The sequence below is a fragment of the Hyperolius riggenbachi genome, chromosome 11, assembly GCF_040937935.1.
Source record: "Hyperolius riggenbachi isolate aHypRig1 chromosome 11, aHypRig1.pri, whole genome shotgun sequence".
Classification (NCBI taxonomy): domain Eukaryota; kingdom Metazoa; phylum Chordata; class Amphibia; order Anura; family Hyperoliidae; genus Hyperolius; species Hyperolius riggenbachi.
This window is the reverse complement of record NC_090656.1, coordinates 131,591,936-131,613,197: the sequence shown is the minus strand read 5'-3', so window position 1 is coordinate 131,613,197 and position 21,262 is coordinate 131,591,936. Positions and strand designations below refer to the sequence as shown.

The 21,262-nt window shown below is 41.6% G+C and overlaps 1 protein-coding gene across 5 annotated transcripts in view; it reads left to right on the top strand.

Moving 5' to 3' along the window:
* The window catches only part of LOC137538135 (synaptotagmin-1-like), a 236,727-nt gene that overhangs the window by 97,518 nt on the left and 117,947 nt on the right, over positions 1–21,262 (top strand). Inside the window, exon 1 of one of the 5 annotated variants that reach the window (XM_068260155.1) lies at positions 162–231. The exons of 3 other annotated variants lie outside the window; for them this stretch is intronic. The gene's annotated coding sequence lies outside the window, so the exon portion shown is untranslated. Of the gene's footprint in view, positions 1–161; positions 232–21,262 lie in introns of those variants that run through there. One more of the 5 variants, XM_068260158.1, reaches the window with a different exon arrangement.

Here is a 21,262-nt window from a genome sequence, read left to right as displayed (position 1 = left end):
ATCAAACAACCTGTTAAGTTTCCTTAAAATCTCATTGCCTAAAGGAAAGTAGAGAGAGATTACTGCAACCTGCCTCCAAGGAAAAAAGAGTTAACACGAGGTGTGTTTTAAGTAAGTAGGGCAGGTTAAACTTGTTGAGCTTGTGTGCTGTACCAGAAATCTAGTGCATATGCCATATGCGGCTGACACAAGAACATATTCCTGGTTGTGTATATAGTAACGCATTGAAAGGTACAGTGTCTGAATATTTTTATTACTGGATTGTAACCTTTTATTGAGGCTGACACATATCTACTCTTTACTGAGATATTTACTTTTCATAGGAGCTGATTCACAGAACTTAATTATCTACTTAATTATCTCTTAATTCTTTCTTACTTCTCACCGTATTTGTTAAATTACTTTTCTGTGCATTCAAAGCTATGAAATCATTCATGTTGTTCTTGAGTATCTCCAATGTTTTGTTTATCACCTTATTTTTTGTACTTTTTTGGTTATCAAGTGCTTAAAAAGTTTTTTGTACCGTTAAAAAAAGATGGAAAACAGATAAGGAGAGATTATCCTTTAGATACTTTTTTTTTTCTTTTTTTTTTATGGAAAAGTAATGAAGTTAACAGAATAGTTGTGTTGTGAAGCCAGAAGGGGACTATTGTGCTACACAGACAATTAAGAAATCTATTTCTAAAAATATTAGTTTGGTAGAAAGCAGATAATATGCTGAACCGATCTGTTTTATGGTGCCCTATTTTGTGCAGTGTGCCGTAAGCTGGTGGCAGAATGTACTCTGAAATGACATATGGTACTTTTTTTTTTCCTTTTACATCATCTCACTGCTAATGTCTCTCTGTAAGAAGAGAAACGTGACTTGATCTAAACGATAACTATTGTTCTTACTGAAGCACTGGGTCAAGTAAAACAATGTTGCGTTAACTCTTGTATGACGTGATCTACATGGCTTATGGAGGCAATACAGTACTAGTGGATTATTATGGAGTGCAAATGATCATTTTACTACTTCAATGAAACAAAACAAAAACATATTATGTTTTCTCGTTTGAAAAGTAAAATTTGCTACTTTGCTGACAGCAAATCAGAATTTTAGGAGGAAAACCAAACTGAGTAAATCCATGTTTGTACATACATCAGTATATGTATAATCTCCTTGCAAAACAAAGGATTCTGTCCAGCTAGTCTTCTCATTCAGATATGCAAGGGACCCAGAATAACAGTGCTGTAATTGCCCTTTCCTCACCTGTAGTTGTGCGACAGGTTCTTACCAACTTCCTGGGTGGCTTGGGAAGAACAGCAGCACATTGATGAGGTTATTATTCTTTTCAGTCATTCTGTGATATGACACCCACTGCTAAGTTGGCCATACATCAGGCCACTTGGTGGCCGATTGGCCATCCGATTCGATTATTATAATCAAATTGGATGAAACTCGTGCCGCCAAGTGCATGTTTGACCGACAATGTGACCAATTTCGGGCCAAAAATTGGTGGCATTGTCATTCTCACATGCTGAAAGATGTTGGGCCAACTTGCTCCATTGGGCACGCCATTCCATTGGGAATGGCGTGCAATTACGCGATGATCCATGAACACGACAAAACCCGCGCTGCTGTCTCCCCAATTAAAAATGTCCATCCTCCGGTGCCCAGGGTAAAGTATATATTACCTGTCCACGGCCTGCGCTTGTCCCTCCGCTGCTTCGGTCTACTGCATACATGCGTGTCTCACAGACAGGTAATGTATACTGTACTCTGGGCACTTCCGAGGGGGGGGACTCACATCTTTCATTAGGGAAAAGCGGTGGGGCGGTGGATGCGACACACACAGGGCTGATTCCGGATCGATTAAGCATGAAATTGATCGGGATTCGGCCTGTGGTGTATGGGCAGCTGACAGATCTCTCTCTCTCTGAGAGATTCGATTAGAGAGAGATGTGTCTCTTGGATGAATCTGCCCATCATCGCTAGATGTATGGCTACCTTTAGGTTAGCACTGTGCTGTGTGAGTAGCACTTCATCAACTCAAACCACTGCTTCAATTCCTGATCTGAATGGTGCTTTGCAAGGGATGTATCAGTATCAAGGGATGTATCAGTATCAGATAATGGCAGAATGAAACACTTATTTCCACAAGTGAACATTTGTATTTAACTAATATAAGTGGTTTTCATATGTGTTGAAGTTTATCTTAAAAGAGTACTTATACTGTGCTATGGAAAAGACTGGCTCTGCTCATTACTGATCCCTCCTTCACTGCTTTGCATGGTGCAACATGGATCACTCTTTGGGCTTGAGTCACTAACGCAGTGAAACATCACAAGTAAACTCATGTTACTCACGCTGATAAATTAGAGTGACTTACTCAGATCTCCGTGCCCGCCACACACGCTAGTGGGAGCATAGTGTGCATTACCTAGCAACGACTGATGCTTCATCTTGCCGCGCGGTAGTGATTTATATATACTTCACTAGCGTGGCTGCTACTACATTAATTAAGATGAAGTATCGGCCGTTGCTAAGTAATGCACATTACGCTACCACTAGTGCGTATTGCATGCACGGAGATGTGAGTTTACTCACGCTGTTTCTCTGTGTTAGTGAATTAAGTCCATAGCCCTGCTTTATCACCTATTTTGTGCATTTGCCAACATGCAATGGCATAACTGCACACACCGAGGCTGCCAGATCGTAGGCACTTCTACCCCACTCTTTATACTACTCTAAAGGTAGCCTTATATCAGGCGACTTGGTGGACGATAAACCATCCGATTTGATTATTATAATCGGATGAAAATCGGTGCTGCAAATTGCATGTCCGACCAACAATGCGACCAATTTTGGGCCGAAATTGGTAGCATGTATCGGTCAGATACACTGCAAGATGTCGGGCCTTCATGGTCAGTCAGGTGCACGGCAGTAATGGTGAGCGATATCAGGACAAGCAAAACACCCGGCGCTGTTGCCCTAGTGTATAAATATGTGTGCATTTATACATTACCTGCCGTGTCATGGTGTCCATCTGTCTCCCGAATCCCCGCTCTTCTGTTAGCCCCATACATGCGGCTATGGAAGAGCGGCAGATTCAGAAGATAGACAGGTACACAAGACAGGTAATGTATAAATGCACGAACATTTATACATTAGGGCAACGGCTGTGGACGCGGTGGGTTTAGCCGATTCCCGAGAGATTTCATTCTGAAATTGATTGGAAATCGGTCTGCGGTGTATGGGCAGCCGACAGATCTTTCTCTAATCAGATTTGATCAGATAGAGATTTGTCTCTTGGTCGAATCTGCCCATTATCGCTAGATGTATGGCCATCTTAAAGCTCCTTTTCCACTAGCTGGGATCTGCTACAAAAAGCAGATTTTGGCTTTTTGCCAATTGGAACAACACTGCGATTAACATGTAAATTACGGTGGTAATGTGATTATTTTTTGTTGGAATTACAATCACCAGCCTGCATGATTTTTACATGATTGGGCTCCTACACCCAACGTAGTATGGTGCAATTGTGGTGAAATCATGGGTAGTGGAAACAGGAAATGCAATTGCATCACAGTGTGATTGCACATGCGATCGTGTTACTTAGTGAAAAAGGAGCCTTAACTGCAAGAGCAGCATTAGGTGAGGGCAGGGGTTGGATTGGTTGTGTGGTCATGTGGGTGTAGGGACAAGGTTGAAGCTAATGTAGCACATTGGGTCATCCATTTCTGCAGTACTGACACTCTAGGAGAATGAGCAACAGTGGAGAAAATATTTTTGTGTTATCAAATATGCATTTTCTGTAGATGTTTCCTTGTTTTCATACCAAAAGAGTAAAGGAAGCAGGATGAGTATAGTTACTCTTTATGGTCTTATAGACCTAATGAAAGAAATGTGGACATCCCATCAGTCATATATTGGTATTATTATTACACATAAATATTGCTCAAACTTTTTTCTGCAGTATATTACAAAGCACATCAGACTAATCACACGACTCCGTGTTCTTTATGGGAGGGCACAATGTCTAATAACCCTACAATGGTTTAGAGACAATTTGGATAGAAGACTGTGAACCTGCCTGTATGTTTGTGGGGATATGACAGGAAAGCAGTTACTTGGAGGAAGCCCATGCAAACATGTGGAGAGGGGAGTGTGGGGGTTGTCATGCCATGGTACCCTTTTGAAAAATACCAGTTACCTCTTTTGGTCTTTGGTAGTTTCAAAGTTATGTGCCCAGAACAAGCATGCGGACGGTAAAGGTAGTGATCACTTTGATTATAGTGCATGCTTAAGTGGAGCACGTTCAGGACTACACAAATACATTGCTGGCTGGGCTTTTACTTAAGGGGATCTGAACAGTATTTTTACAAAAATTGTCAAACGAACCTCCCCCTAAGGTAAGTTTGTAAACTGTGTGCTGTGGGGGATAAAGCAGGCATTTACTTACCTAGGGGGCCTGCTCCGTAGCATTTGTCTATTTGGACAACTCCATCTTCTCTCCCCTGCCGCACAGCCACAGGTTTGCGCTTGTTATGCGCATGTCCCCAGCCGCGCAATGCATGCTGGGTGATTTAGTTGCTATTAATGTGGCTACATTACACAGCCGGGGACATATTAACTAGCGCAAACCTGAGGTTGTGCAGCTGGGGAGGGAGAAGATGGAGGCATCCAAATAGACCAGGGGGCCACTTAGCAGGCCACCCAGGTACAGCGGGTTGCAAAAGTATTCGGCCCCCTTGAAGTTTTCCACATTTTGTCATATTACTGCCACAGACATGAATCAATTTGATTGGAATTCCACATGAAAGACCAACACAAAGTGGTGTACACATGAGAAGTGGAACGAAAATCATACATGATTCCAAACATTTTTTACAAATAAATAACTGCAAAGTGGTGTGTGCATAATTATTCGGTCCCCTTTAGTCTGAGTGCAGTCAGTTGCCCATAGACATTGCCTGATGAGTGCTAATGACTAAATAGAGTGCACCCGTGTGTAATCTAATGTCAGTACAAATACAGCTGCTCTGTGACGGCCTCAGAGGTTGTCTAAGAGAATATTGGGAGCAACAACACTGTGAAGTCCAAAGAACACACAAGACAGGTCACAGGTCAGGGATCAAGTTATTGAGAAATTTAAAACAGGCTTAGGCTACAAAAAAATTTCCAAAGCATTGAACATCCCACGGAGCACTGTTCAAGCAATCATTCAGAAATGGAAGGAGTATGGCACAACTGTACACCTACCAAGACAAGGCCATCCACCTAAACTCAAAGGCCGCACAAGGAGAGCGCTGGTCAGAAATGCAGTCAAGAGGCCCATGGTGACTCTGGACGAGCTGCAGAGATCTACAGCTCAGGTGGGAGTCTCTGTCCATAGGACAACTATTAGTCGTGCACTGTACAAAGTTGGCTTTTATGGAAGAGTGGCAAGAAGAAAGACATTGTTAACAGAAAGCATAAGAAGTCCCGTTTGCAGTTTGCCACAAGCCAGGTGGGGGACACAGCAACCATGTGGAAGAAGGTGCTCTGGTCAGATGAGACCAAAATGGAACTTTTTGGCCAAAATGCAAAATGCTATGTGTGGCAGAAAAATAACACTGCACATCACTCTGAACACACCATCCCCACTGTCAAATATGGTGGTGGCAGCATCATGCTCGGGGGGTGCATCTCTTCAGCAGGGACAGGGAAGCTGGTCAAAGTTGATGGGAAGATGGATGGAGCCAAATACAGAGCAAACTTTCGAAGAAAACCTCTTGGAGACTGCAAAAGACTTGAGACTGGGGCGGAGGTTCACCTTCCCTTATGACCCTAAACATAAAGCCAGGGCAACAATGGAATGGTTTAAAACAAAACATATATATGTGTTAGAATGGCCTGTCAAAGTCCAGATTTAAATCCAATCGAGAATCTGTGGCAAGATCTGAAAACTGCTGTTCACAAACGCTGTCCATCTAATCTGACTGAGCTGGAGCTGTTTTGTAAAGAAGAATGGACAAGGATTTCAGTCTCTAGATGTGCAAAGCTGGTAGAGACATACCCTAAAAGACTGGCAGCTGTAATTGCAGCAAAAAGTGGTTCTACAAAGTATTGATTTAGGGGGCTGAATAATTACGTACACCCCACTTTGCAGTTATTGATTTGTAAAAAATGATTGGAATCATGTATGATTTTCAATCCACTTCTCACATGTACACCACTTTGTATTGGTCTTTCACGTGGAATTCCAATAAAATTGATTTATGTTTGTGGCAGTAATGTGACAAAATGTGGAAAACCTCAAGGGAGCCGAATACTTTTGCAACCCACTGTAACTAAAGACTGCTGCACACCCATGGCTTCACCCCCTCATAGCTACACCTACTCACTTACTCACTCACAGATAGAATTTTTTTCTACAATGAAACCAGGACAAGGTGTGTGAGCAAAAAACATTGATGATCTGGTATCAACCAGGTGAGGATTGCAAGCTCTGGTCATATAGTAGCAGGCAATTTTTTCCTTAATCAAGGCCAGTCTTGGAGGATGGCTTTTATTTTCCAATGATGACTAGCTGGGTGATGCCTTAGGGCCCATTTCCACTATCGCGAATCTGCATGCGTTTCCTGCATGCAGATTCGCACAGCCAATACAAGTGGATGGTCCTGTTTCCACTTGTCAGTTTTCCTGAGCATTTTTCTGTGCAGGATTTTTCTGCACGGCAGAGCCCTCAGAATTCGCCTGCGTGTGGAATGCATGCGAATCGCCACTAATGTATTTAATAGGGAAACCGCCTGCGGCTTTGGTATGCGAATTTTCAAGCGAATTCGCATGGAAATCAATGGAAAAGCACACCGGCAGTGCCATGGTTAAATTCGCATACAGCATCATCCATGCGAATTTTCGCACGAAAATGCGCATACAACCGCATACAAAATTCGCATCCGCATGCAAATTTTTACCACGGCGATTCGCACCGCACAAGTGGAAACGGGCCCTTAGGTCTAGCTCAGTGTTTGTGCCAACACAACTAAAATTCAGTTTTTAAAGTGTAGGTGCAGCGCATGCACAAATTTGTTTTCCACTTGATTCCTGACAGGGTGTACAAAAGCTTGTTGCAAAGTTAGGCCAATTTATGATTAGAGTGGATCATGCAAAGCCCAAGATGTCTAATACAGTAGTAAATTAAATCTGTAGACAATGATGACCAGCTGGCCACTTGACATTCATCTCTCAAGGGTATAATTGTAGCTTCAGCCCAGAAGAATGCTGTAAATCTAGCTAAGCAAACCTTAAACTCAGTGGGAAGCTGAAGATTGAGGTATTTGTAACAAATGTCATCATGTCAAAACATCTTTTTCTGACTTTAGAGAATTTTATTAACGATATATGATGTGATTTGCCATTTTTAAAACAGAAGGAAATTTGCAATAATTCAGCTATAAGTGAACATTTGTGGTTACCCACAATGCACCACTACGAATATGTAAATTGTCTTTTTTCGCCCCTGTAAGCAAAGCCCGCATCCAGAACCGCTGGAGTATAGCAAGCTTATAGCTTTAATTTTACACTGCCATATCAAACCCACATGTAGACAGCCTGTTTCGGACTGTTGGTCCTCATCAGTACATGGTAGGGAGTGATATGGCTGTATGGGGATAGGGCTTGGACCAGTACAGCAGCTCAGGGTTGGGTCACCCTGAGCTGCTTGGTTACTCTGTAGTAACAATATACAGAGTGTTTGCGGTTTACACCTTAAATATACAAAATTTGAAATAACATGATTTTCGAGACTAACCATTATGATGCTTTGCAGGTATATTGACAATAGTGGGATGGGAGGAGATGCAATAATAATGCATGAAGCATGAAGGTCATGAATTTACAAGGCTTTAGGCCTTACGCTCACTGAAAATCACGGAGTGCAGAGGAAGAACACAAACATCTTCCCTTTGTGCTTGCTATACGACTTATGGTGAACTTGCAATGTGCCATTCAATTATACTGAATAGTACAAAAGTGCAGTTGCACCAAGAATGCAGCATACACTGCGTTTGTATTCTGGAAAGAATCACATTACATTAGTGGGAGCAGCGACATAGGCTTCTTATGAGAAACTCACATGATACAGAAATAAAGGAAACCCATGCTATTGTGATTCCCAGATTGCATGAGATCCAAAAACAAAGCTGATCATTTGCAGTGGGAACAAGTCACTGCTCTGTCATGTCCATGTGATTTGGTACGCTGTAGAGGATGGGGTGTGCAGGATTTAGAAACACATGATCTTAGTTTGAGGAAAAAGGTTTTGGATGATTTCTGGAGCAGTTTAACAAATCCTTGTGTTTCACTGGGTTCTTTGGGATCCAGAGCCACAGTGTTTTGAGAGGAAGGTTGGCCTTGCATGCCATTCCTTCATGTCCAGGCCAGGTTTTAGAAGGAGGCATAATTGGCTTATTAGTAGTAACTTATGTGGTGTGGATGGGAATAGCTTCTCATGGTTCCAGTTTGTTGCATAGTCTGTGGCAACCTCTCCATGTTGGGGGATGTGTGTTGCAGTTTGTAGCCTAGATTTCAAGAAGTGAATGCAACCCCATTCAGTATAATGTATGTGTACAAACCCAGTAGAAAAATATATCATTACTGATCTCTGTTGATAACCTTAGTAGCAAAAAAGTTTCTGTACCGTGTTAGCCAAACAAATTATATATGTTGATAACCTTAAAACCAATTTAAAAAAGTCTATAAAGTCTAAAAACAATATTCAGCTTTAGGCTGGGTCCACACTAGACCCGGTTGCAGGACGGACACTGCAGTCCGGATCAGGGGAAGTACCCACCGTACTGCAAACTGATGAAAGTGCATCAGTTTTGCATCAGTTTTGTATCAGTTTCCGTTCAGGTTTTTCCCTGACAGAAAACGTCTCCATCATTAGGAAGGAGTGGGAGGATTTTGTGGGCCAATCATAAAGCTCAAGCTATCCGTTTTCACATCCGTTTTTTGCCTGTGGAGCTGGAGATGCGTTTTCTCATTGCTTTCACTACCCCTGCGTGTATCCGTGGTCCTGATCCGTTGCGTGAAAATGCAGCAGATCTGGACCTTCCGTTCAGGTTTTGAAAACGGATCCCCGCAAACGCAGACGGATCCGTTTTTTACTTGGGTGAGGCTGGCTGCTATTTTAAACATTAGTATCCGGGACTCCGTTTTTCATCAGGTTTGAAAAACGCAGCCACGGATACGTTTCCGGACCTAGTGTGGACGCAGCCTAAAAGAGAAGACTGTAGATTATGTAAAAGTGTTTCTCAAAGAGGGGATAGATGATACACCTCAAGAGCCTGCAACAGGTCTACATATATCACATTTAGAGCAATATTGCTCCTTTATGCTACAATTAGAAAAGTGCTAATCACAGCAAAAATCTACTTCCAGAACCATCATTTTGGCTCCTAAATGCCTAACCAGGATTTCCCTCCCTTGAAATACTGCATTCTACAGTGAAAGTGTTTTAAGTAATGGATTAACTCAAAATCTCATCCCAGTAAGGAGTTCATGGCAAATTCAGTGTGAAGTCACTGCATAAAGTACTGAATGTAGGATAGCAACTTTATGAATCCAGTGGTTTAGCATAAAAGTTCCAGACCTCTATACAGGTTCTTTAATCCAGCAGTCAGTGCAGGTGGCTACCTTTACATATGTCACAGCTGTACTTTACACAGCATTCAGAAGGCTGATATACTGTAGTTATGCTACTCAACCAGGTAGGATGAAAATAGTCAGTTTTCTTGGAAGGGAGGGGAGCGTTACTCATCTTTTACTCCACTCAGTTACAAATAGATCTAAGAAAACTATGAGACAGCCTGTTTGTTTGCAGGCAGCTTTTCTGAGCAGGCAAAACATGGAATTGTCAATATTTACATGATACAGCATGATGAAGTCTATTTAATTGTGCATTTAAATTCAGTCTACCACCATTCCCGCCTATTAAAGGAAATGCTAAATAAAATATCTACTAAAGCTGCGTACACACGCTGGATTGCACTCGGCTGTGGTGGCTGCTAAAGACGCCTCAACGAAAAGCTAAAGTGAATCTAGCGGGGGAACAGAGGCTGCCCGACATGCCGGATCTTTAGCCATCCCTGATGATTTTTGATTATTTTCCCTCAGTGCTTGTTGTCCCCCTCCCCCCCCCCCCCCCCCATAACAGATGGATTGCTAGGCTACAGTCTTCTGGCATCTGTATAGCTTCTAACCCCGAATTGTTTTTCGAGGAATTAAGTCTGGATTCCTACCGGGCGATAGCATTTATCATTGTATACATAGCTTTAGTTATATTGGTTATTGTTACTCTTTGAATAACGTTTTCCCTCAATAATCATGTACTTAGAAATAATGAGTATATCTGATCTTTATAACAATTGTACCATGGAGCATGTTTAATAAGCATTTAAAGAACAACTGAAGTGAGAGGGATATGGATATTTATTTCCTTTTAAACAATGCACATAACAATTCTGCCCTGCTAATCCTCGGCCTCTAATACTTTTAGCCAAGGACCCTGAACAAGCATGCAGATTGGATGTTTGACTGAAGTTTAACTGGACTTGTTGCATGCTTGTTTCAGGTGGGGGATCCAGACACTACTGATCCATGAAAGATCAGTAGAGCTGCCAGGGAACTGGTATTGCATAAAAGGAAATAAATATGGCAGTCTTCATATCCTTCTCACTCCAAGTGGCCTTTAATACATTTTCTATACTCTTTGCCATGTTAACAATCAGTAGCTTCTCCAAAACTGTCTCCAAAGTTAGCACCGCTGTACTGAAGCGGTGATGCAAATTAACTCTTTTCTGCTTATCCCCCACCCCCATTCATATAGGTGAGCTGCTCAGAGTTAAATAAATCTGGAGAAGCATCAGAGGCTACAGCTAAAATAGCCTTTCTTTTTCTTCGGGCATTTTCATATTTACATATCTTCAAAAGGCCCGCATAGCACAGCCTTCCTTCTCTTTCTGCATTCTTCAGTATATCTGTGAGTGTTGAGCTCTGAGCTGCCAGGCTGCGAGTGCTTCCAATCACATCCGGAGCATCAGTGTGGCTCTCGGCTCTGCGTGGCATCAAAATCTGCACAGCAATGATGCTAAATCACTTTTATTAGGTAAATATGAGCTTTCCCCCCATGAGTTTACTTAAAGTGAACCAGAGACAAAGCACCCTCGTGTATTTTACCAGATATATCAATGGGAACATTAGAGAAAACACCTACCCTGCTCTCTGTTTCATTCTTCACTGCTCAGCTTGCTTCTAATCAGCCCTGATAAAATCCCAGACTGAGCATTCAGTCTGGCTTTGCCCCGTAATGATTATAGCTGAGCCAGTCTTCTGTGATGTCTTTTCAAGCCCAAGTCTGCCACCTTGTGGCTGTGCTTTCCTGCTATGTATCCTCCTAGCCAGAAGGGGGTGGGCTTGGGCTTGAAAAGACATCACAGAAGACTGACTCAGCTATAATGATTCCTGAGCAAAGCCAGACTGAATGCTCAGTCTGGGATTCTTATCAGAACTGATAACAGGCGGACTGTGCAGGGAAAGATGAAACAAAGAGCAGAGTAGGTGTTTACTGTCATGTTTCCGTTGATATATATGGTAAAATACATGAGGGTGCTTTGTCTCTGGTTCTCTTTAAACAAAGGCAAGTAAGCAGAATGAGTTTGGGTAAAAGACTGCATTTGATAATTTTTAAAGGGCCAAACATTTTTTAAAGTAATAAATTAGAATTATTTTACTTCATACTAAATGCCAAATCCAGTGATATTTCAGAGAGCTCAGCTATACAGCTATAATGCACAATAAATAGCTTATATCAGCTAACTTAGGGTGCCTGTACATGAATCTCATTCTTTAGGGCCCTTACATAGTGTGTCCCGGCATTACAGTGACTGTGAGGCATACTATATATATATATCTCACAAGATTGGAAACCTGACTATGTATTCACCATTTTCATTGAGAGGAAAACTCAGAAGAGGGTTGCACCCTGTTAGTATCTTATATCAGTTACGATACATGGAGAATAGAACTGTTTGGCAGGCAAAAGGTTTGAAGTAGGAAGGAAATAATCCTTTCATTGTAGCTTTGTGTATATGAGGGGCGTTATCGCTTTCTGCCTATTAGATTAAGCTGTCCTAAGCAAACATAGCAGCTGCAGATAAACTGCATGGAACACATATGGTGTGTGTCATTGCTGCACAATTAATATACAAACTGCAGTATTTAGATTGCTGGAAAAAAATTACATTTACGCCAGTCAAGTTTTATAAGCTTTGCAAGCATTCAGTCTCTGCTTGTGCCCGCATGTGGCTATCTTAACCACTTGATTTGTTTACTCTCTAATCTGGTAGAGACTTCACATGTCACTGGCCATGCTGAGCACCAGCCAACAACTATGATGCCTAGACCAACTAGACCAGGAGATGAACAAGCAGCTTGGCCATGCCTTTCTGTTTATCTCTTTAAAGAGGGGAGGGGGAGATCGAGCAGAGGACATCTGGCAGTGGGGAATATAGTAGCAATCAGCCACAGCGCTGCTCTGAGAAGGGTTAAACCATGTACAAATATTACATTCTAGTTGGCAGGAAAAATCATTTTTAAATCTAGTAAGAATATAGGTGTCCTCAACATCACTGATGATATCCTTAGTGAGCCAACGTCTATCGTTATTCTATAGCAGTCACTGTAGTGGGTCACCTCTCCTTCATCTTCCTCCCTCCCATCTCCATACAGCAGAATAGGCTGCTGATTGAGCAGTATGTACAATGATAACTCCCAGAATGTTCCCAGAACAGTGTTTCCAGGTGATAATCATCAAACGTATGTACAGTAAAGTCCCGCCTATTCGGAACTCAGGCATCCGGCAGCCTCAACCAACCAGCATGTCTGTGGGGAGAACGGGAGTGGGACTTTTCTGTTTTGCAGAGCGATAAAAATGACTTACAAATCTTCCAGCTGCCGTCTTCTACACTTCCTGCAGCTCCCAGATGCTTTTTTGTCTGTGTCCCTGTAAGGCTTCTGGCCTTTTTGGCCATCCCTACATGGCAGCAATGTGTGCATCAAGTTGGGTGGCAGAAAAAAACACTAGGGGCCATATGCAATTCACTTTTTCACCTGAGTTTTCTCCTAGGTGATATTTTTTAATTTGTCAATAAAATGCCTGTTAAGCCACCAGCAAGCAAGAAAATACTCAAAATAATTTTGATAGCACTTTTATACTTACTTCTCAGTACTTTTTCAGCTGAAAAGTGCTGGAAAGTTATTTTAAATAGAAGATGAAAAATTATCTCCTAGGAGAAAACTCAGGAGAAAAGTGGAATTGCATATGGGCCTAGATGTTCAATGACAGCATATACAGTGAGAAGTTCTACTGCAAGCAAGCAGACTGTGTTCATTAACCAAAGTAAAGGAAACATTTTAGGAGTCGCACAGACCAAAATCAGTCCCTGATCCTACTTGTTGGAGGTTGTTTGTTCAGTTAGCTGTTGTCGGGATTTATTTATTTATTTATTTTGCTAAGGGTACCTAGAGATGAGCGTAATGACTTAATTACGATTTCGTGAAATTTCGCGTATTTAGTGTAATTACGATTATGGCCGTAAGTACATAATCGTAATGAAGAAGGATTTCGCGAAATTCCGCGTAAGCGTAATTTTCGCATTACAGTGGGTATCGCGAAATTACATTTGCCTTGCATGCAACCGTTTGTAAGCGTAGTTACATAACGTAATTTCGCAATAGTTCATATTACTGTAAGCATTAATTTAGCGTCTTTTTCGCGTTACGGTGGGTATCGCGAAATTACGTTTGCCTTGCATGCAAACGTTTGTAAGCGTAGTTTACACCCTTGAACTGCGCATGCTTAGTTTTTACATTATTTAACTCGAAAAAGCATTTATATGCAAAAATTTGTTAGCGTTTGTCTGACTAGCGCTGATTCGCTTCTGATTGACTAATGCGAACAAGTAATTTTTTTATAGCTAACAAGTAATTACGAAATTCGCGAAATTGCGAAGAAATGCGAAATTACGGGATGGTTTAACGCGAAATTACGTTATGGTTTAACGCGAAATTACGTTATGAACGAAATGCTAAATTACGCGTTGAAAATTACGCTTACGGTATTTTCAATTAAGATTTTAATGGCAATTACGCTACCATAATTTCGCATCGTAATAGCAAATTTCGCATGTGTAATTATAGTAACGTGATTCGAAAGCGATTAATTTCGAAAGTTTCGGCTCAACCCTACCTACAGAGAATTGAGCAGATTTTATGATAGCTATCTAGGCAAAGAAGAAAGAAAAAAAATGGTTTTGGATTGAAAATTTGGTACACAGACTGTACATACTGTGAAAGATGGAATAAAATTGCAATAGAGTTCAAAAAAGTGCCAAGTAGAAATGGCATGTTTACAGGTAATGCACTGCAGAGAAACAAGTGGCAGGAAGAATAATTATTCTTTCTTTTCAAATACAACAGAACATAGGCATAGAATGTTTGGAACAGGATTTATAGTTCCTAATAAAACAAGAGCAGTTACTCTCGGATTTTAACCAATCATTGAGAGAGCCAAAAGCCGATTTTTCAGAATAACTTTCAGAAATGTTTGCGCTCCAAAAGAGGAAGTGAGGAATGCTGAATTTTACAGTGAATTTAAAGAGGAGCTGTCAGCCATACTATCTCGGAAAAAAACCCACATATATAAGTAGATAAATACTTGCTCTACTTACATAACATATGTATTGCACTGTCCACTTTTTGATTTTAGCAAATTTTCTATAGTAAAAAAAAAAAAAGAAAATCCTTCTTAGGATTCTCCAGTTTAACTGTGTCTATTTTGAAGCTAAACCTGATGTAATTTCCTCCCTTACTCTCCTCTGCCTGATTGTGTATGCATTGCCTGCCCTCCTCCCAGTCTTCAGGCACTCCTACCCAGCTCTGCAATAGATAGTGCATTGTCTCAGCATGAGAAATATTGGCCAATCAGAGAGGAACAGAGGTGTGGCAGGGAACAAAAGGGGAGGGGGGAGAGGCTTCAGCTAATCAGACTGCATTAGTTAAGTCTGAGAGGAAAGTAAAGAAGCAAAAAAAAGACAACCCAGCATGCCCTGCAACTTCCTTTGTGTGGCAATTTACCAAATAAGAGTCAGGTAAACTAGGAAATGGTAATTTATTAACAAGAAAAGTAATAGTGATTTTAACTTTTGGATTGCCTGGTTAGCATGCTTATTACTTAATACAAATAAATAATTGATTTTTGATTTATGCCCGACAGTTACACTTTAAGATGACAGGTGATTTGGTCACAAAACATGATGCATTGAGTTTGGTCAACATAAAGAAACTAGCAGAAATAGAGAAAAAAATGCAATCTGGCTAAATCCCAAAGGTTAATTAGAAGTGTTGCATATTTTCAACATAGAAAAATTTGGCTTCTGAAAGTAATGCTTAAGGAACAACTGCAAATTAAGCCAAAACCCTTGTAGGATTGTAAAGCCTGGAGAGTATGTAAGTAAGGTATTGACATCCTGTGGGTTAATATGAGGGCCTGTAGTAGCAGATTGTGGCTTGATGGGAAGAAGGATAGGTAGCGGTAGACTGTGAGGAAGGGTAGGTACTGCCAGTGGGTTTAGAACATGGTGGGAGATCACAAGGTAAGAGATTGATTAATTTACAATCCAACATGACTTACCAAAGTGTAGGTACTGGAAGAATGTGAGTTAAAAGGAGGGTGAATATTGGCAGACTACAGGATACGGGGAACCTGTGTAGTGGGCGATTATGGGATAACAGTAGGCTCGGTATTGACAGATTATGAATTAAAATGCGGTAGGTAGTGGCAGATTGTGGGTTAGCAAAAGGCTGGGTATGCCAGATTATGATCCTGTTTCTAAAGAGAAAGCATAAGATTGCAACTTTTCTTTTCTGAACTTAAATCACACCTTAAAGGGAAGATTCAAGGAACTAAAGAAAAAACATGAATCCACTTACGTCGGGCTTCCTCCAGCCCCTGGCAGCCGACCTGTGCCCTCGTCGCAGCTCTGTTGGCTCCAGGTCCCCTCACCAGGTCGGCATCTTCCTGCATCTTCCTGCGTTCCACTGTGAGGCTCACTGAGTCGCACGGACGTCATCTGGGCTGTACAGTCCGGATGACGTCAGCACGACTCTGAGAGCCGCTCGCGCAGACGCAGTCGACATCTTGTGCCAGAGGGGACCCCTCACCACTAGCGTGGAGCGGAGCTGCGGCATGGGCACAGGACGGCTGGCAGGGGCTGGAGGAAGCTCCAGGTAGGTGGATTGTTTTATTTTTAAAGTCCTCAGATGTGTCCTTTAAAGAACCAATATTGTGAAAATTTTAAATACATGTAAACACATACAAATAAAAAGTACTTTTCTTTCAGAGTAAAAAGAGCCACAAATATTTTTTTCCTATGTTGCAGTCACTTACACTAGATAGTAGAAATCTGACGGAACCGACAGGTTTTGGACTAGCCCATCCCCTCATGGGGGATTCTCAAGGTTTTGTTTTTTTCAAAAGCACTTAGTGAATGGCAGTTGCTCTGTGCAACTGCCAAAAAAGTGTGCAGGGAGGCTGGCCAGCATCACTGTATCAATCCTTTTCAGGAAAAGCCTTGTTAAGAATCCCCCGTGAGGGGATATACTAGTCAAAAACCTGTCGGTTCTGTCAGATTTCTTGTACCTACTGTAAGTGACAGCAACATAGGAGAAAAGTAATTTATGGCTCATTTTACTCTGGAAGAAGCATACTTCTTATTTGTATGTTTACATGTATTTTACATTTTACAATTTTTTGCAATAGTGGTCCTTTAACCACTTGAGGACCACAGTCTTTTCGCCCCTTAAAGGGATACTGTAGGGGGGTCAGGGGAAAATGAGTTGAACTTACCCGGGGCTTCTAACGGTCCCCCGCAGACATCCTGTGTTGGCGCAGCCACTCACCGATGCTCCGGCCCCGCCTCCAGTTCACTTCTGGAATTTCTGACTTTAAAGTCAGAAAACCACTGCGCCTGCACGCCCGTGTCCTCGCTCCCGCTGATGTCACCAGGAGTGTACTGCGCAGACACAGACCATACTGGGGCTGCGCTGTGCGCTCTTGATGACATCAGCGGGATCGAGGACACGGCAACGCAGGCGCAGTGGTTTTCAGACTTTAAAGTCTGAAATTCCAGAAGTGAACCGGAGGCGGGGCCGGAGCATCGGTGAGTGGCTGCGCCAACACAGGATGTCTGCGGGGGACCGTTAGAAGCCCCAGGTAAGTTCAACTCATTTTCCCCTGACCCCCCTACAGTATCCCTTTAAGGACCAGAGCCTTTTTCTCCATTCAGACCACTGCAGCTTTCACGGTTTATTGCTCGGTCATACAACCTACCACCTAAAGGAATTTTACCTCCTTTTCTTGTCACTAATACAGCTTTCTTTTGCTGCTATTTGATTGCTGCTGCGAGTTTTAGTTTTTATTATATTCATCAAAAAAGACATGAATTTTGGCAAAAAAATGATTTTTTTAACTTTGTGCTGACATTTTTCAAATAAAGTAAAATTTCTGTATACATGCAGCACGAAAAATGTGGACAAACATGTTTTTGATAAAAAAAACCATTCAGTGTATATTTATTGGATTGGGTAAAAGTTATAGTGTTTACAAACTATGGTGCCAAAAGTGAATTTTCCTATTTTCCAGCATCTCTGACTTTTCTGCCCACCTGTCATGTTTCATGAGGTGCTAAAATTCCAGGATAGTATAAATACCCCCCAAATTACCCCATTTTGGAAAGAAGACATCCCAAAGTATTCACTGAGAGGCATGGTGAGTTCATAGAAGATTGTATTTTTTGTCACAAGTTAGCGGAAAATGACACTTTGAGACAAAAAAAAATAAAAAATTCAATTTCTGCTAACTTGTGACAAAAAAAAAATGAAATCTGCCACGGACTCACCATAACCCTCTCTGAATACCTTGAAGTGTCTACTTTCCAAAATGGGGTCATTTGTGGGGTGTATTTACTGTCCTGGCATTTTGGGGGGTGCTAAATTGTAAGCACCCCTGTAAAGCCTAAAGGTGCTCATTGGACGTTGGGCCCCTTAGTGCACCTAGGCTGCAGAAAGGGGTCACACATGTGGTATTGCTGTACTCAGGAGAAGTAGTATAATGTGTTTTGGGGTGTATTTTTACACATACCCATGCTGGGTGGGAGAAATATCTCTGTAAATGACAATCTTTTGATTTTTTTTACACACAATTGTCCATTTACAGAGAGCTTTCTCCCACTCAGCATGGGTATGTGTACAAATACACCCCAAAACACATTATACTACTTCTCCTGAGTACAGCAATACCACATGTGTGGCACTTTTTTGCACCCTAACTGCGCTAAGGGGCCCAAAGTCCAATGAGTACCTTTAGGATTTCACGGGTCATTTTGAGAAATTTCATTTCAAGACTACTCCTCACGGTTTAGGGCCCCTAAAATGCCAGGACAGTATAGGAACCCCACAAATTACCCCATTTTAGAAAGAAGACACCCCAAGGTATTCCGTTAGGAGTACGGTGAGTTCATAGAAGATTTTATTTTTTGTCACAAGTTAGCGAAAATTGCTTTTTATTAGTTTTTTTCACAAAGTGTCATTTTCCGCTAACTTGTGACAAAAAATAAAATCTTCTATGAAGCCACCGTACTCCTATCGGAATACCTTGGGGTGTCTTCTTTCTAAAATGGGGTCATTTGTGGGGTTCCTATACTGTCCTGGCATTTTAGAGGCCCTAAACCGTGAGGAGTAGTCTTGAAATAAAATTTCTCAAAATGACCTGTGAAATCCTAAAGGTACTCATTGGACTTTGGGCCTCTTAGCGCAGTTAGGGTGCAAAAAAGTGCCACACATGTGGTATCGCCGTACTCAGGAGAAGTAGTATAATGTGTTTTGGGGTGTATTTTTACACATACCCATGCTGGGTGGGAGAAATATCTCTGTAAATGGACAATTGTGTGTAAAAAAAGCAAAAGATTGTCATTTACAGAGATATTTCTCCCACCCAGCATGGGTATGTGTAAAAATACACCCCAAAACACATTATACTACTTCTCCTGAGTACGGCGATACCACATGTGTGGCACTTTTTTGCACCCTAACTGCGCTAAGGGGCCCAACGTCCAATGAGTACCTTTAGGATTTCACAGGTCATTTTGAGAAATTTCATTTCAAGACTACTCCTCACGGTTTAGGGCCCCTAAAATGCCAGGACAGTATAGGAACCCCACAAATGACCCCATTTTAGAAAGAAGACACCCCAAGGTATTCCGTTAGTAGTACGGTGAGTTCATAGAAGATTTTTTTTGTCACAAGTTAGCGGAAAATGACACTTTGTGAAAATATCTAATAAAAAGCAATTTCCGCTAACTTGTGACAAAAAATAAAATCTTCTATGAACTCACCGTACTCCTAACGGAATACCTTGGGGTGTCTTCTTTCTAAAATGGGGTCATTTGTGGGGTTCCTATACTGTCCTGGCATTTTAGGGGCCCTAAACCGTGAGGAGTAGTCTTGAAATGAAATTTCTCAAAATGACCTGTGAAATCCTAAAGGTACTTATTGGACGTTGGGCCCCTTAGCGCAGTTAGGGTGCAAAAAAGTGCCACACATGTGGTATCGCCGTACTCAGGAGAAGTAGTATAATGTGTTTTGGGGTGTATTTTTACACATACCCATGCTGGGTGGGAGAAATATCTCTGTAAATGACAATCTTTTGATTTTGTTTTACACACAATTGTCCATTTACAGAGATATTTCTCCCACCCAGCATGGGTATGTGTAAAAATACACCCCAAAACACATTAAACTACTTCTCCTGAGTACGGTGGTACCACATGTGTGGCACTTTTGTGCACCCTAACTGCGCTAAGGGGCCCAAAGTCCAATGAGCACCTTCAGGCTTTAAAGGGATGCTTACAATTTAGCACCCCCCCCACACACTTGCCAGAACAGTTAACAAACCCCACAAATGACCCAATTTTGGAAAGAATACACGCTAAGGTATTCCATGAGGGCCATGGTGAGTTCATAAAAATTTTTATTTTTTGTCACAAGTTAGCGGAAAATGACATTTTGTGGAAAAAAAAAACACAATTTCTGCTAACTTGTGACAAAAAATAAAATATTCTATGAACTCACCATGCACCTAACGGAATACTTTGGGGTGTCCTCTTTCCAAAATGGCATCATTCGTGGGGTCTGTCCTGGCATTTTAGGGTCTCTGCAATCATTACATGTATGGCCAGTATTATGAGTTTCTGCTATACGCCTTATATTGGGCATAAGGGTAATGCACTCTGGGCTGAAAGGAAAAATGAACGTCAAACAATCAATCAATCAATGTGGATGAAAAAATATCTGCCAAAAAAATTTGAAAAAAATAAAAAGGGGAAGGCGTTTGCCAGGACATAGCAGCTGCCGCCCCAAAAATCCAAACCCACCAGCTCGTATGCCCTGGCAAACCTGATTTATCCATTCACACCGATCGATGTGGATGAACAAATCATTGCCAGAGTTCTTTTTTGATACAAAGTGTTTGCCAAAGCATATGAAACCCCAACACCACTCCTCGGCCCATATGGCTCGGCAAACGTATCTTTTTGACTGCGGAGGAGAAATCTCGTCCTGCAGCGCTACACGCACTGACTTGTGTGTAAGCTGACAGACGCGCAATGTTGTGTCAGGATGCACCATCAGTGCTGCAGCTGGTTAGTCGTTCGCTCGGTCCACCTGGAAGGTTATTGGATGGAAAAAGAGAAAAAAAAATACAAAAAAAAACAAAAAACAAGCAAGCAGCAAAGCAATTACTTCATTAACATTAATAAACTTTGAACTTTTTTAATAAAAAACTTAACATTGCAAACCAAACATTAACTTCTTTGCTTACCTGTTTTTTTTTTTTTTTTTTTTTTTTTTTTAACTTACCTCCCGAGGACAAACCTCTCCTCCCCCATGGAACAATGTGCGAAGTGCAAATCGCACAGAGTTGTGGCGAAGTACATTACGCAATTTGTCCCAAGTGAAAGGAGAGGTTTCTGGCAGCACTGTGTATTAGGGTCTCTGGAAACCCGATGTTTGGTTTCACACTGCATATTGACATATCCGGTGGGTCGAGCCCGCCGCACCGTATCGTCCAAAACGGACCTTCAGGCAATACCACAAGAGTAGCATTCGGCCTAGTAATGA